Here is an 18,363-nt window from a genome sequence, read left to right on the forward strand (position 1 = left end):
AAGAACAAAATTAGTCACTGCAGTGATCTTTTCTAAGAGAGGAATTCACAGTAAGGACCTAGTTTCGTATAAATTTAAATACCTTAACAACTTTGCTTCTCAATTTTCATTCATGTTTCCTTCTCAGCACAACTCGAAGGTGACGAAAGGGCGGATGCAGTTCAACAGTTAAGGAAATTTACGTTCGACAACCAGCATCGTTATGCTTTTTTTCTCTTCTGACAGGGATAATACATTCTTCCGCATGCTTTCTCTATTTCGCTTCCATCGCCGTTGACAGTGCTTAATGAATTTTGACCTGTTGTAGGAAACGCGACGGGAGAAAACTTCGGAAAAAAGAAGCTGCATTCGATACGGGTGACTGCTGGGGTATTGTAGCAGCTGAGCGTGAATGCATATAAAATTTTACTGCCGCTGTTGTTACAACCAGACGAAGGCAAAGTGAGTCAATCCAGGGAGGAAAAAGCAATAAAACCTCTGTCAAATACTTTGTTCGTGGCTATTGAACCGACTCGAGCTAGATACCGATTGGAGGTTGTGAATGCCAAGGACTTTTAAACATGTTAAGTTCACGAATGCTTTCATAAATATAGCTTGGAAAAACAGTAAGTAATCAGGTGAAACTGAATTTCTAGTAAAACACTTTCATGGAACCGACGGCTGATCAAAACCGACAGTATCTTAACATGTGCATATGCTCTTTCACAAAACTGCAACGACTGCCAGAGATCCCAATTAAACTTTACCCAGCCCGACCATAATAGCCAAACTCCCGATGCTGATAAGCCTTTTGACATTCTAGCAATTAGAACTTGCAACACAGAAAAAGTAATTTCGCCAAAAGTTATTTCTTCCTGCACTTTTTTGTCTGTCTGTCGGCCGCCAAGGACCTATCAACAGTGAAACTTCCGCAGGGAAAAAATAAAAGACAGAACTTTTACTCGTTTACCGAACGTCACATCACAGAGAGTTCAAAACCCATGCACACACAGATGAGAAGAAAGACAGCTGCACTGATCCTTCGGCGCGCCCTATACCGGTACAAAGCGCCACTTTTTGGAGCAACTGAAACTAAAACAACAGCTGAAGGATTTTTCCTTCCGTCAGCATTGGCAAGACCCGATGCCGACGGTTGTCCGGCTCTTGAAAAATTAATCCTTCCGACACGATTCACACAAACCAGCAGAACATATACAGAATGGGAAACAATGATACAACCGAATTGCCAGAGTTTATCCATCCACAGCAGACAAAATTGTTTCTTATGCTTTGGGCCCGCGCTCGATGACGGCACAAAGTTCTACCCTTCGGAGATACTTTTCACTTTAAACTTTGAATTTCGTACAACTTCCAAAGCGGGAACATGACACAAACACTTCCAGGCTGCTACATTTCATATAAGTTGCTCTTATTGCGTTGCATCGTATGTGCATCGATAAAAATAAAACGATTGAATAACTTTGCCCCAGAAAAAATCTCTATTGAACTTGCCCTGCGTGGTGTCAAAGTTAAGCGATTATCCTCTAAAGTACTCTTGTTTTTTTACAGCTAACGTTGGAAATCGTTTTTTTTTGGGCCATCCGAACAAAACCATCCGGTCGCACTTGTGTAGGTGTAGCGGATGCCGGATTGCAGTCACAGCACAGCAAAGTCGATTTGCATGAAATTGACAATTTCGATTTCTCGGTTCGTTCCTTTCCGCACTCTCGTTCCTACGACTGACAAAAGTACCAACACTTGATGTCCTCTCCGCGCGCAAATAGTCCGACAGCGCGCGAGTATTCAAAGTCGATTGACGCGCGACTTTGCAGTACAGAGTGCTGCTAAATCGGTGTTCCCTCTAAGCATACATTGCCTTGCTTTACCCCACCCGACCCGCGTCATACCACCCCACGATTGCAACGAATGGCGATCGTTAAATGCTTCTCCAAAAGCAGTAAAATCCCATGCTTCACTTCGTCACTTTCGTACACTAGAGCTGGTGGTAAACGAACGAAAATGTGTGTGTGTTTATTTTTTTGTGTCGGGAGGATATTCATATGTGTGCTTGTTCACTCCAAACTAAAAGAATTCAATCACTGACTTTAAGCTCCCATCCCAGTCCTACCATTATCCCATCCAGGGATGTAAAGTTGCATTACACTGCACTTTTTTACATCTCGCGGGTTGCGAGGGAGAAAACCATCCTCGGTGAACTGACACACTTGAGGCGTTGGCACAAGTGGAGGAAAAGGTGAAACATTTTTCTTTCGCAAGCGATTTTTTTCTGCTTATGTTCCCCCACAGACAGACTGCACTCGTTCTCATTCTCCAGAAGCTTTATTTTATTCGAAGTCGTTTTTCTTCGCTCCGCACCGGCTGGGATTTTTTTTTGATAAGAATTTGAGATTTGAATTCAAATTTAACACTTTGCTACCGGTTTTGCGCGTTCCTTGCGAGACGATTTTCCGTAGACGAATGGGGAGTGCTCGCGCGCACACCGAAGATGGCACCGAAAACGATCGCAGCGATGGTTGCGGCATGTGGGTGTGGATGCATATGCACACGGGTTCAGGGTTGAGGGAGAAACAGAAGGAAGTCTTGCTTCTCTTACGTCCTTTGCTACCAGATCGTGAAGGCAACAATAATTCAAAGGAAGCGCGATCCAATACGGGAAAAAACGCTAAGCAGTAGAGTGTGATGCTCGGGTTTGCAAATGATATTGTTTTAATTATGCTATACATTTTATTGTAACCGGACCAGAGCAGGATGCACCGTGCAGAGGAGTGATAGCTGCGAAGCACTTGCAGGACCGTTAATTGCGATGAAAAAGGCAAGGCGAGCGAGTAATTAAGAATGATCTGCCACATTGTAATTAAAAATTAATTAAAAACAACTGGAGAGGCGACGAAAATTGCAGGTGGTTGGCTTGTAAATATTTGGCTGGATATTATTCTTAGTCTATCGAAATGTTCAATTGCTCGATTAATCACATTAATATTCCCAAGTTTTTTCCTAGAAATATCAAACTACTTGCTTAATAACTTGGAGTTCGATATTATAGTTATGTTTAGTGAGCTCTAAAATTCAAAGATGTTAGTCAGACCTTAGGTATCAAGGGTTTTAGTTATAATTCATTTACTACAGCCAACCCGACGTTGAGATCGGCGGCCTCTTCATTCACTGCAGTTCAAGTAGGTACAGCATACATCCGAATATAATTTTTTTTTTTATTATAATATAAGTAGGAATACATGTTGAAAAAAAAGTTTAAGGTTTTACGTGCTTTTGCATTCCAGCTTGGGGTTGAGCTTGCACGATCGCACATTTCGTAGTTGCTCCTCCGTGATGGATCTGAGCTAGTAATGTTTACAAAGAACCACCGTTAGATGGTTTTACGATTTTCAATGTACAATTCAATACTTTCACTCTGTATAGATCGATAACGGCGCCGGCTACGTCCTGACGGTCGGCCTAGGAAGGAAAGAAGGGAGCATAACAATCTTTATTGTCAGAGAACGAGTTCATCAGCTCTGCGTCTTTAACGACTAAGCAATTTCATGCGAAATATAAAAAAAAAAACATTTTTTTTAGCATGTTATTTCCGATTTCACTGAAACTTTGTACAGTTGTTCCTTTTTGATAAAGAGGTCATTCTATAATATCAGCTCTTCATGTAGACTCACAACTGCTGTTTCAAAAGGGCCCGTTTAAAAATGTGACTTATGAATAAAATATTTTATATCAGAAAAACAGTTTGGTTAGAATAGTGTTTTCAGCAAAGTTGTAGGTAATAAAATCGCGGTTCTAGAAAAAATACATACACTGTGAAAAGTTTTTTCTGGTACAAATTTAACAAATCCAACATCAAAACAGCAAATGTGAAATAACTGTCACATAAAATTAAATATCTAAAAAAAAAATTTTTTTCATTTCTTTACATTTGAGACAACAATGATTGCTAAAATCTGTCAAAATTTGGTGATGGTAAAATGAGAAATGAGAAAGAATGAAAAATACAGTGTATATTTTTTCTGGAAGGATTTTATTATTATCTACAATTTTGCCGAAGACACTATACCGATCAAACAAACCGTTTGAACACCAAAAATATTTTTTATCAATAATAGACGTTCGGAGCAGGCGATTATCGCATAACTTGATGTCTCGGGTTTTGTGATGACATAAATCGAGTCGAGCGTAAAAGTCCCTGTGGTCTGATTCTACTGAGATTTGAACCCATGACCAATCGCATGTCAAAGCGGACGTTGTAACCTTCAGGCTATGAGCTCTCTTATCAGGTTTTACGTGCTTTTGCATTCAGGTTAAAAATTCTGCAGTGAGCAAAATTCTCCAAACGAATAATTCTACGTTATAGCACACATTCCGCTTCAAATTATTACGCAAATTTAAGAAGCTTTGTTCAGATGAAACAATTCTATCCTTAGTAATACGTTTAAACTGAGTTTTTTACAGTGTAAAAAACGTGTTTACTGAACATCTATAAAAAAAATGAACACTTTCCTAATATAGATCGCAAAAAAATAATTTATATTGAATAATCCACAAATTACAACAACATTTCGAGAATAGATTTTTAGTACATAAGAGCGACATGATACTCAAAAGGCACGGAAACAGGACATTATTGACAATCTATATCATTCTTCCTGATACATACATCGCGCTGTACTTCTATAATCAACTATCACAGGCGATGCACAAAGGCAATTAAAATACAATTTTTAATGTTAAATAAAAAGTAATAGCCCTTTCTTCACTTGACTCTTTAAAAACCCGAACATTGAATTGGTTATCAATAATATTAAAAGAATACCAAACTTGATGCGATGATATTCAGAAAAAAAATAAGAATTCATCATCAAAATAAAAAAAATATTTATAAATTCCCGTTAAACTATCAACAAACGTTTATCAAAAACTTGTTTTTAAATAAATCAAGCAGCATTTTTCTATCGTTACATGTTTAATTTGGGCATATTTAACGCATTTTATTCAACTTTTATTTCGTCTGAAAACCTCCACTATGCCCCCATGTTTCAAATATCCAACTCAACAACACAAATGTAAAAGTAATGTTATCAAAAAAGAAGTGAATTGACAATTTAAAACCAGTTTCAAAAACATTTATTTAAAAAAACTTGAGAAACTGTACAAGTGTTGGTTCGAGTGTTGATATTTGTATTTATATCGTTGACTTCATCAAATTATATCTCAGCCAATTTTCCCACAAAATGGAAAAATGCCAGTCATTCCAATTTTGAATTCTGAAAAAAATACAGCTGAAGCATCAAGTTATCGTCCAATTAGTTTACTCTCTTCTATAAGCAAGCTTTTTGAAAGAATAATTCTCAATAGAATGATAACGCATATTAATGAGAATAAAATTTTTGCAAATGACCAGTTCGGTTTTCGACATGGGCATTCGACTACGCATCAATTACTTAGAGCAATTAATATTATTCGAATCAATGAATCTGAAGGTTATTCCACTGGAGCAGCTCTTCTAGACATAGAAAAAGGATTCGACAGTGTTTGGCATGAAGGTATAGTAACTAAAATGTCAACTTTCCGTTTTTCTCTTGACATCACAAAAATGATACAAAGTTACTTGACCGCACTCTTCAGGTTAACTTTTCAAATGATAAAGTTGATAGATTGCCTGTTAGAACCGGTGTACCTCAAGGAAGTAGCTTGGGCCCTATCATACATAATATTTTTACTTCTAATTTTCCTGATTTACTACTATGATGTGAGAAATCTCTGTTTTGTGACGTTAAAAGCATTTCCGTAAAAGGAAAAAGCCTTCGTGTAATGTGAGCAGTTCCACAAAAAATGTTTAAGTTTTTTTTAATTTTCATTTTTGATTTGGCTGAATCTTTGCATAGCCGTTTCTATGGGAAAAAGATGCCATTTTGTGCTATTGATTTATTTTTTGACACACGGCTCATTTTCGAGAAGCTATTGAAAAATGCTACTTTAGGAAGGTATTGATGATTACAAATACTTTTAGAGCCAGAACGATTTGTTCGATCGGTCTGATGTCTTCAGCGAAGTTGTAGATAATAATTTTGTCTTTCCAAAAAAATTTACGCACACACATTTTTTTTGAAAAAAAATTAAAAGAAAAATTAAAAATTATTTATCTAAACGGGCTCGTTTTGAAAAAATATGATTTTTTTATCAAAACTACAATGATTACATAAACATTGCGGACTGTCCGATCATGGAAGAAAAAAGTTATAATACTTTGAAAGTGTGCTAATCGTGTACTAACACAGCAATTACAATCTAATAATGTAATAAAATTTAAAATATAGTGTTTATATGTCACCGTTTGTGGCAGGAAACACAAATTAAATTCTGAATAAATATTAGTAAATAATCAATGCACCCCCCACCCCCCCATAAAGAAAACATATTCCAGTCAAATTATAACTGATAGAGGTAAAATCTAGAGACATATTTATGTGTTTTGAAAGCTCCATTTTTCACCTTTCCAAAATGGCCAAAATATGAAATACCAGCGCAAGTAACACTCGACTAGAGTTACAACCTACAATAGCCGCATCAGAAGTGGTTGAATATTTCCCATTTGATAGCACTGTGAAATAATTGTGCAATAGAAACCGAAAATTCTGTTTTTCGTAAAAAATATATAACAGAGCCAAAGATTAACTTCAATTTGATTCGTTATTAAATATACTTTCAAAACGCTAATGGATTTGTAGTATTTTTCTAACAAAAATGAGTGGTAAATTTCATGGTAGGTTGAAAAATTGCGTGAAAAAAGTATAAAAAAATATATTTAAACTTAAATAACTCAACAATTGTTATTGAAATTAGTACAAGCCTGTATACATATATTTTGGAAGCTTTATCTCTCTCCTTTCCCAAACTACTAAAATTTTAAAAATCGGTTGAAAAATGATCGAGTTGATAAAAAAATGTTTGTGCTGAGGTCTAAAAAACGGGATTTTGACCATAACTTCAAATTTCAGAGATGCTTGGAAAATTTCTAGTATGAGCGAATCTTAGACTCAACCAGATCTACAACCTACACTAGGTCACATTAGGAATTCTTTATACTTCATTATACTTGGCAATTATACAAAATAAATCTAGAATTTTGTTGTCATGATCAGAATCCTTTTGATAACTGACAAAACAATTGATAATTGCTCGTTTCAGGTCAAGTGGCTGAGTTAAGTTCTGCAATTCTCTCTGTTTTCGATTTAAAAATCCACACAAAAACAGTAGTGAGTTTCGAAACAATGACTTCTAGTTAGTTCACGGTGAATGTAGAATTTTTGGAAACTTTTTTTTGGTGCCACAACTTAACTGGCACTGACAATCGTTTTCAATTTGTTCCACAATCTAGCACGATTGACTGGTTATTTAACACCGACACAGAGCTGAGATTAAAACCTCACTATTAGCAGTAGCATGCAGTTGATACGACCAAATCAACTAATATTGATTATATTTTCGCCAACGTTTTGTTACGTCATTTCATTTTGTATCTTCTAATAAGAATCACCTTCCTCATAACAGAATTACAAAACACATGTTAAAATTTCACTAATGTTTATCTTCAACTAAGAAAGTAGGAAATTGATTTACTTTTGCCATGAAAGTATTTCTAATGCAAAATGGCAAAACAATGTAGATTTACTGTTACCCCTTTTCACAACCGATCATTACGAAATACAATCTACAAAAACATCGATAGAATGAACAATTTTAAACTCTCGAAAAACCCCTCCGTTTATCTGCACTCAAATTAACCAATCAAACGGTTTACTATCACAACTAATTAATCTTCCGCTTGGTTTCATGCGGCAACTAAAGTTTAAGTTGTTTTTTTTTTTCAACTTGGCACACGCAACGCCGGGTTTATTAATGCGAAGCTCACTCTAACCGCTCGATCATCCTCACGAAATCAGCCTCTTTATCACTATTTCCTTGCAACTGTCTACTGCTGCTGCTGATCAATTTGCTTCGAAGTCCACTATTTCGCAAACGATCCAAAGCTGAACGTTCAAGAGGTTATATGGGGTACACGGGGTGATAAAATTTATTTAATTTTTAATTAATTATTCATTAAACCCTTTTCTGCAACCACCATTGCTGCCCTTTTATCTGTGTGCACTTACTTAAAATATGCAAAAATATAAATTAAAATAAAAGCAGATAAAATTTATTTTGCTCCTACTCATACCTTTACTGACGAAGTCGTACTTACGACACTGATCAGTGAGAGCCACAGGAAAACGGAAGATAAATAAACTTTAATATGTATTATTTTCTGACTTTATTACTGCAACTGTCTATGTTGCCAGGGAAGCGAGAGGTAATAATTATGCAGAAATTTTGCAGTGAGAAGCAAACATTTAGGTTTTCACCTCTCCGTACAATCCTTAATTCGAGAACATCAATTCAGGTAAAGCAACGTGCCGCTTTGTATCAGTTAGTCGCAGTGGCTCCAGCGAAAAAAATCACCCGATAAAAACTCGGTAAACATTCACAAGAATGTCTATTTACTTTAATGTTAAGGTTACTTCTACCCAGACAACGAAATATAAAAAGCCCGCATATCCAATCCTATCCGTCCACAGCGCACCCCGTAGTCTACGGACACGTGTTTCACGTGAAAACTCCACAGAAATAAACGATAGAACACTGCTGCTAGTCTGCTGCTGCCACAACACTATATTTTTCCGAAAGAAGTATGAAAAAAAAAAACACACAAAAAACTATTTCCATTCTCGGTCGCCACTACCAACACACACATTGGCTATCCTCCTGTCAAGGACCTCCGTAGTAGTAGCAGGAAAAAAAACCAGCCGTGAAAAATCGACATCGCGATTTTCTCTATCCAAATTCAGCTACCTTTTCAGGTCGGAACACACTATCAATCCAGTTACCGGAGCAAATTATTTGCACACACTTGTGTCCATCTACGTCCGCCGATGAATGGGTCACAAACAAAAACGCAACTCCAGCAGAAAAAAAACAACAGTACACCGATACGTGAATTAAAACTATCAATCACACGTTTAAAAAATGTATCTATTTCAACACCACCACAGACCCGAACCTTCGAGTATGTGGATCAGGATTGACGAATTTCCCGACTACCGAATGCGCGAGAGTTTCCTAACAACACCTAACAACAACGTTCGCTCACTCTCGCCACAATTTCACCAACGCACGCTCTTAGGGAGGAAAACGTCCGTTCACGACGAAAGCTTCAAACTCACTGAAACGCTATCCATCAGCTCACGAACGCCTCCCACAAAGGCAGGACTCAGCGCACATACAGCGGCGCTGCGATAGCACTCACTCGTTGGAACCTCTCTCTTGCATGCTTTACAGGTCTTTCTCGAGACCAAGAGCCCGGTGTGAAATTTCGTATGCACTCATTCCGACGAGACCTGCTTACTGAAATGCATCTACGTACGGCTCTCGATCTCTCTGTTGGCCCATCGCGGCCATCACAGACAAACAGCAAACCAAGTGATAGTAACTCATTTCCACAACAGAGCTCTCTTGGTCCTCGGTTTCTCTCGCACTCAGATCCACTCACGCTCCTAACCAGCCAGTTAAAAGCCAGAAATGTCAAAGTCGCTTTCCCGAAAACATACGAAAAACTCAGGTGCACAGTTTTCCCAACCCACATTAACATAACACTGAGTCTCGCCGAAGAGTGAACTGAGCAGCGGTTGGCAATCGGACAGCCTGCAGTCGTCCAATGGGAACACATTGTGACGTTTCGGTTAGGGTGCTTTGTCTTACTTATTTTCTTTCAAAGTTTGGAAAATAATGTCATTTTCGTTTGTTTCCTTTCAAGTGGAAAACGGTGGGTGACGACGAGGATGTCGCAAGGCAAGAAGAACACTGCTGACAGGTTTTTCGAGCGGAGAGCGACAAAAGGAAGACACTGAAGTTTGGCCGTTCTTGCTTTACTGCTGTGGTGATCGATGCATGTAGCGCGAGGCAAGTAGCGGGAACAGGTGAACTCGAGGGACTGATAGTAAATTCAGCCACCTATGACCTACTGAGTGGGTTCCCTTGACAACGGGATTCTTGTGAAGCGATGGAGTTGCAACAATTCAAGGCTGGTAATAATTGCAGGACGATGATAAATTGACGCAACCAGAGCGGTGCGCGATATTGGTATTTTAAACCTTGAGACAGATATATTTGCACTCTGTCGGTCATTAGTTTGGATGAAATTTTCCACGTGCAAAACGAAAGAGTTATTATTTTCCACAAATGAAAGGATTATTTTCACTAAATTGTATTTTTTAAACCGAATAAAACGAATTGCGCCTTTCAGAATCCAGCGAAAATATATGTATTATGTTTAATTAACACCTTTTTCCGTCATAATCAATCTGAACTAACGTTTACAATGGGTCAAATTGTTTTTTAACATGTTGTGCATAGGTAGCTTGACTAGCTGCTTTCAAGAATTTAATCACGATCTATCCCCAGACCTAAAGAAATTTTTTGTCCAAAAGCAAAAAGTCAGTTTTCTTAAAAAAGGTTCCAGAGAATTCAATTTTTTAATGAACTATTGGTGCTTTACCAAAAAGATATACACAAAGAAAAAAGTTAAGTTTAGAGATTTTTTTCTATTTCAAATTTTTTTAAAATAACCAAATTTCAATTATGCAACAGGGGACCGTCCAAATTCCACGGGGACAGAAGAATCGTAACTTTAGACCAACCCCCTTCCCCTTCTCCCTCTGTGGACAACCGTTGACATTGACAAAAAAAATAATAGAGCAATAAAATTTACATATTATTCACAAACGGAAGTCGATTGTCATTTTCAAAATTTGCATACCCATTATTGAACGTATTTCAAACTTTGACTTAAGAGAACAGAATATCTTCGAATTCGGCTAGAGTCACTCCGAAGCATTTACGAAAAATAAAAGTGCATGATTTCAAGTTTTGCTGAAAATAACCAAAAGAACAGAACAATGTTAGTTTAACTGAGGCGCTCCTAAAAGCTAGAAAACCCACGAGTGAAATGATCAAAAATTCACCCTGACACACCTGGCTACACTTTAAAAGCTTACGAAAACAAAACACAACAGCGGAAAGGTCACAACAGAAATTATTTCTAAATTGACAAGAAAACATCGGAAGCAACAGAAAAACTTTAAACTTAAAAAATTGATCTCAAATCACTATCTAATGTCTTAAAACTTAATTTAAAATCCATAAAAACTCTCGCAGAAGTGGTTTGAAACCTACTATAAGAAAGGAATGTTCAAATTTTTAACGTAGAAAACGCAAAAAATAATAAAACTAGATTCGAACAACATATGGAAAGTGTCCGTTAAAATGTTCCTGATAAAAAGTGATGAACTTCTGTGAGACAAATTCATGGCATATCAAAAGTTGTTATTGTGCTCCTTACTACGGCTGAAAACATGAATTGAAATAAATTATTACAACAACATTGCAGCGCTTGCACAAACGTGTCGCTCCTTTCTACAACCATTCACCGCATGGAGTCATTCAAACAGATCATCCACACCTTCACGAATCTACCAAAATCACGAACGTTATCGACAAAAAGTGGGAAAACCAGAGCACCGAGATACGACGATCGGTCGAACGGAACAAAAACGACGCTACACAGTTATAGGCCATTTCACAAGACGTTACAGAACTTAATTTATGAATAAAATTTTAACAGAAAACATGAAACTACTGGCATAACGCACATGAAAACAAACTGTGTATCCTACCCTACCAGTTCACAAAATGGTCTTAACACGTTTGCCATTGTATGTACGGGAAATGCCACTTATCTTCAAAAGCAAACGCATCAGGAAAGTATGATGAAGATCGAAAAAAAAACAGCAGGAAGCAGGAAGTCGATGTTGAAATCCACACAGGCAAGATTTTCCTGCACTTTCAGTGCGGCGTAAGATAAGGCGTCATATATTCTGTACTGGGTATAAGCACAAATATAAACACATAACAAAATCGAAACAATAATTTGGACTTATGTTACTGAATCCATTCGAATTGTTGCATATTCGAATAAAACACATGAAATGTAAATTTTCACTAAGCAGATAATTCACACGTCAATGGTTTAAACGATTCAATTAGACAAAAAAAGTCAAAATAAAATATGATCAAAACATATACTAAAAGGGCTGAAAATGCTTCTTTGATACAAAACAAACAAAAGAAAATAAAATAACAATATAACAAAAACTACCTGAAAAAACGGATAAGGCAAACTAGGTATTCCAAATCAACTAAAAATGCTTGAGAACGTTTCTGGGATACAGGAAAAAATTTAGAAAATGATCTTGAATTTGGTTCAAAATAATTAAGTAGTTCTAACGAGACGAAGAAGCCAAAAAGAAAATGATTCAAATTCAGCTTAAAAGAGCAAAGCAAAAATTTATTTCAAATTAAGCTGAAATTGGTTCCATACATGAATAAAACTGATTCCAAATCAAGCTCACAGCTTAGTTGAAAGTGCCTCAAGAAAATTAAAAAATAAATGATCTAAAATTATCGTAAAAAATCAAAAAGTACCTCAGCTAACGAGAGAAAACAAAATAAGAAGAAATACATCTTATTTTATCTGAAACTCTTGACAAGCTCTTAACATGTCTTAAGAACCTTTCCAAATGAAGAGGTCAGGAAAGAAATGATTCTAGATTTATGTAAAATATAGCTGACAATGACTCTAAAACCAGAACATCTGTGAACTTTTCGTTACATTTCAATGTATTTTTTCGGCAGATTTCCATTTTTTAGCAAAATATTTTTCGCGTGTTCACGTGGACATTATCATTTAACACCTTGGGTGAGCAGTGGATTCACCTTAGCTAAAATGTAAATGTAGTTTACTTCGTCTACACAATTTTCAGTTTTATTCACTTTAACATGACGTTAACTGAATTGGTTTAATTGTTTTGTTTTTATCCTCTACGAATACGCTATATGTAAAAAAAATTCTTCTCCCAAAAAAAGGTTTGTCTTAGAGAAAAAAATCTTACATAATATTCGAGGGGAGGAGGGAGGTAATGCAAAATCTTACAAAGCCTTCCTTATGAGAGGAGAGAGGGTCGAAAATATCGAAAAAACTCTTTACATAACTTGTGGATGACGCTTAACACCACTATTGAGGGTAAGTGACATGCTTATTATTTATCCGTGCTTGTGTATATGCTAAAACCCTAGCATTTACGCTTATTGCTGCCCTACTATACCAAAGCTCGTTTCTTTCGCCAATTATTATTTCCCGAAGAGGTTTCAACTATGTGTCCTTCTGACCAGTTTTTTTATAAGAGGGACTTATTTGTCAAAAGGAAGTAATCGAAGTATTCGTGATAAAATTATTCAATGAGTGAGTGGGGAGCCTGAGAATAAACCTATGCTTGAGCCCGTCAACATCGAATGGTCTTATTCGAACCCATAACCACCCTCTAGTCTAAATGTGCTCTGTAATAGTGATGGGAAAGTTATCGATACTTATCGTTAATATCAATAATTGCTTCATATCGATAATACCGTTGAATTTTAGCGCTAACGATAATTATCGATAAGTCGCAAGCGGCAGTTCAGGTGGCACAAAGCATGCGAATTATTTCTTGCACTTGCAAAATATCACATCCAAAATTTATTATCCAAAATAGCCAATTATTGTTCTTATTCTTCAATTCTCTACTGGCCGAATAGACTTCGGTAAAATTCATAAAGTGAACCGACATTATCCTTGCTTTTGCGACCTCGCATCCCCTGCAAAAATTATCGATAAGACATCGGAAATTATCGATGTTATCGTTAACGATTTTGCTCGATATTTCCCATCACTACCTGTAACCTATCAGAATAGCGAAAAGTCTGGATTTGTTGCAAAAGTCGAGATTCAAACTCGCTTCTATTTTACACATCATCGCTACAACTCTATGCAAAAATCAGAACTTCAAACCAAGCTTTAAAAAACTAAATGTTGGCAGAAGCAGTTACTGGCATCTTATAAAGTAATTCGGAAACAATATATTCTGGAGGAAACTTGTCATGTCAAACAACCGACAGAAAAAATCTACAAAGAAAAATCGCAAAACATTAAACATTATTAGTGCAAATCTTTTAGGGATATAAAAACCAAGATAGGATCAAAATTTGTTTGTGAGTTGTACACAGTAAAAAATTGTGAATATTACTCGTCACGTAAAATAGTTTCTCATTCAAATTTCAGTTGCTCCTGACGTAAACCACGATTTTATTTGAATATTATGTGCAATATCATTTAAAGTTGCGTGAAATATTGTGGAATCTTCTTTCAGAAGCGATGGAGGCAATTACTTACATGCAATTCGACATAAAGTTTTCTTACAGGGTATCCTATAAACGGCCAAATTAACTGCGCCATGTCAAGACAACCTGTAGGTTTTACAGTATTTCTATGAAAACCTTAGTTATTTATCAGAAACAAAAAAAGTTTTGATATTCTAGTATCACTTAAATGAATAAGAAAAAATATTTTGGATTTTTTTTCAGTTCTGACGATAGATGTTTTAACAGCTTTGCACACATTTCGAGTCAATTTAAAACAAGTTAAATTACCAAAGAGCTTTTATTGAATCCCAAACAGTTAACCTAACAAAATACTGCACTCGCCGACCGGACCAGCGAATTAGCTTTACCCTCCCCTGTTTCTGACCACTTTCATTAGAAAAATATTTCTCCACCACCATACCCATCGTGGTGGTGAAGGACACGAGCGAGAGCTGTTTTGTCAAAATATTTTATGTCCTTTCACTATTAGCTAACGACCGCTGCGGTCTACCGAAAGGGCCACAGAAGGGAAGAAAACCCATCAAGACAAAATGAACTGAAGAGTTCTCCGGAGCGTCAAGCAGCAGCTCCTAAAGCGTTTAGCTTCTTTTCGCATCCAGTCCAGACAACAGTCGACAACTCACATCACCGGCAGCAGCAGTGGCTAGTCGAACCGCTTACTCCCTGGTGAATCATTAAAACGAGGAGCTGCCCTTTTCTTGTGTCTGCGCGATCCATTTTATTTCGATGCCCGATGTCAGCCAATTTTCCCGCACTCGCACCCACGCGCGTTCGAGTAATCTTCTCGCCTCCGCTCCGGTTCCATCCATCTTCTGCAATCCCTCGATCGAACCTTCGCAGAGTATATCACTTAGCACTTTTCATCGCTTTCCATAACGAAGACGAAGACGTTTGAGTAACCACTTTTCCTCCCTTTCAAACCTCTTTTCTTCTGTAACCGAACTGGCCTTGGAGCGAAAACTTTGCTGCCCCAACGTCAGTGGCACCATGTAACGAAACGCTGATGGAAGCGGTTAAAAGTTGTATTCGGGAGAAAGGCAATGCACACTTGTACTTTATCCTGTTATCCCAGAGAAAATGTTCGGTTTCCCCAATTGTTCCTTCCAAATTTTTCCTTTATTGATTCGTAGGCATTTAGAGAGAGTGTTTCAAACAAAAGCACATTGCAATATAGCAACCACAACAGTGGTAGCGTCCACAATGTTATAAATCGTTCACACCTCATGTAGAAAAAAAAAACAGAAAACCCAAAAAACTGTCCTCGTAGCACCAACCTTAAACTATTGCGTGCGTAATAAGGGAACTATATACAAACCGCAAAAAAATGGTGCGTGGTAAAAACGACAACAATTTGAATGTTAGTAGACTTTACTGATCTTTAGAGCGCAATAGAGCAGAAAGCTTCAACCTCTCGTTTTTCCTGTGGCTATATCCTCTTGTTAGAGGCCTTCATGGTCCTGCTGTCCGTACAGCTAAACGATGAAGTTGAACACCATCCATCCTGCACATACACCATACATATATATGTACAACTAAAAAGCTATTGCTTCTTGTTGTGTGAAGGAGCAGTTTTTCTTCTGTTTCTACGACTTGACGAAAACATATCTTCTGGATACGCAGTCCAAGCGATAGGGCGAGGAGTCATCACCCAGAAAGCACATGGAAAAAGGAAAAGAAAGTAGCAACAGAGGTGACTGGTGACTGGTGGCTGGTAAAATAGGTTAAGTGATGAGGAGTTGGCAGCTGAGGAATGATCCTAATAGCATGGGAGCAGCAGTGGGGATGTTTGCTGCTACACATGTACTCCCGGACTTGGCCAGTTTGGTTCGTATGGATGCAGACACACGTACATATACACACACACGCGAGCACATACACATACCCGCCAGTTGCGAGAATAGCAAGAAAACAATTTTCCTCCATTAGTGAAAATAGATGAAATTTGCACACATTAAATGAAGAATGGCAGTTGGTGTAGGCAAACAGAGACGCGCGTGTGCTGCTTGAGTGCAAAGAAGCAAAACTCAGGAAGGTGATGAAGTTGAAGGAAATTGAATTTAACGAATGCGAAATTCGTTGCCGTTGTTGGCCTTAAAACTTTTGACGTTTAATCTCTTTTGTTGTGGACTGTTGTTTGAACTAGTTTCGCTCCGCTATCAAGCAACTCACACTTGACAGCAATGCGGTTCGCTAGAATAATTGCTATGACGAATAAGATAAAAAGGTAGCAAAGTTGCAGTTGTTTTAGAAGATTCCAATATACGAAGTTTAGGACTTACTGATTAGCTCGGCTAAAAGGTGCTGAAGAGCTTCATCAGCAACAAACGTTCAAACAAAACGTAGTCCACTTACCTGCAACAAACAAGAAAATAAAACAAAATCATTAACAAGCTGTTATCAGCTACCGTAAGGCGAGTTTATTATTTTTATATTGAAAATCATTAGCAGTAATAAAATGTAAACGATTCACACGTCCTCTACCGATCCACTGTCTGCAAAGGGGCAATAAATCTCCGGGGAAAACGGAACCACTCTCATAAATCGGAAGCCACTGCCGCGAAGTACCTAACTGAAAATTGCCTCAAGCCATGCCGCCGAAGAAGACGCGATTGCAAGAGCATCAGCGCATCACAAATGTATTCATTAATTTTACAACAGTCGTATATCAGGCTGATATGGGTTACTGCATTGCATTAGCACCGCGTAAAAAAAGGAACTCCTGTATCAATTTGTATACGGCGAATTGATGCAACACTAAAGTTTTTTAACCCCCGAGAAATTCTATAGCGAAATTGGCAAATTTTTAATTTAATTACTCTTATTATTTTTAATTGATTTTAACCCTCCAGTGCACAATTGTTTGATTTTTTGAAAGAACTTCAAAATGTAGCACCTAATTTTGTCAAATTAACATATCTAATAAATGAAGTATTAGGATAGATAGACAGGACTATAATGAAAATATATGATAAAAATTGTTCCGAGCCTACCTTAATAAAGCCACATTTTAACGTAATGGACGTTTTTGAAAGTAAAAAAAAATGATAAACACTCCGGTAAATCTAGAAATATTCAGGGTGTACAATTGACATATTTTTTTAATACTGTACGGGATATATTAACCACTCATTTCGCGGCTTATTGAAACTAGGATTCACTCTCATGAGGATCAATTATTAATTGTTTAAAATCAAAACTAATTATCTAAAGTTTGCCTAAGCGAACCTAAACCCAAAATTCAACTTTGCATGAAGTAAGAGATGTTGATTTATTGATGTTGAAATTTTCTATAGATTTTGCTTTTATTTATATTTTGATCGTCAGAATCTTTTTAGATGAACAATTTTGAAGAAATTTGGCTAAGAGGAAATACTTCAGGTTTTTCTACAGATATTTCCTGTATTCTTATTTTGAACATAAGAATCATTTTAGATCTTTACAGATGTCGAAAAACTCATGAACAATTTTGCAAAAATGTAAACTAGAGAGGTTTTACGATTGAAAAATCATAAATAAAAATCGTAGAGCTATATTCAAAACCACGAAAAATATCAAAAAACATTCATTTTCCAATTGCAATTGCGTTGTGGTTGTCATATTTAGAGTGTCTAATTGACATTTTTTTTGTAAATATCTAACGGAATATATCAACCCTTTATTTTGCGGCTCATTGAAACTAGAATTTGTTCATCCCTCTTATGACAATCAATTAATAATTATTTAAAAACTAGCTGACCCGGCAAACTTCGTACCGCCGCCTTGAGTTTTATTGACTGTTGTATTGCAGAAACAGAAATATCTAACTGCTGCTAAAAAACATCCTACGATATGTTTCGGCTCTGATTTGTTTTTAGTTTTTTTTTTTTTCAATCCTGGGCTCGTATAATTCTACGTTTTTATTTAATTGAACATCATGAAGCACCTTTCAACCATAATCAAATCATTTCAGTACATTTCTGAAAATAAACAATCATTCTTTTAAATATTCTGAAGGAAAGTATTACATTATTT

The 18,363-nt window shown here is 36.8% G+C and overlaps 1 protein-coding gene across 5 annotated transcripts in view; it reads right to left on the reverse strand.

Moving 5' to 3' along the window:
- Positions 1-18,363, reverse strand: part of LOC129730532 (aryl hydrocarbon receptor nuclear translocator homolog) — a 272,332-nt gene that overhangs the window by 202,851 nt on the left and 51,118 nt on the right. For 3 of the 5 annotated variants that reach the window (XM_055689927.1, XM_055689928.1, XM_055689926.1), the window contains exon 1: positions 8,893-9,250. The exons of the other annotated variants lie outside the window; for them this stretch is intronic. The gene's annotated coding sequence lies outside the window, so the exon portion shown is untranslated. Of the gene's footprint in view, positions 1-8,892; positions 9,251-18,363 lie in introns of those variants that run through there. 5 annotated transcript variants of the gene reach the window in all.

The sequence above is a fragment of the Wyeomyia smithii genome, chromosome 3, assembly GCF_029784165.1.
Source record: "Wyeomyia smithii strain HCP4-BCI-WySm-NY-G18 chromosome 3, ASM2978416v1, whole genome shotgun sequence".
Taxonomy (NCBI): Eukaryota; Metazoa; Arthropoda; class Insecta; order Diptera; family Culicidae; genus Wyeomyia; species Wyeomyia smithii.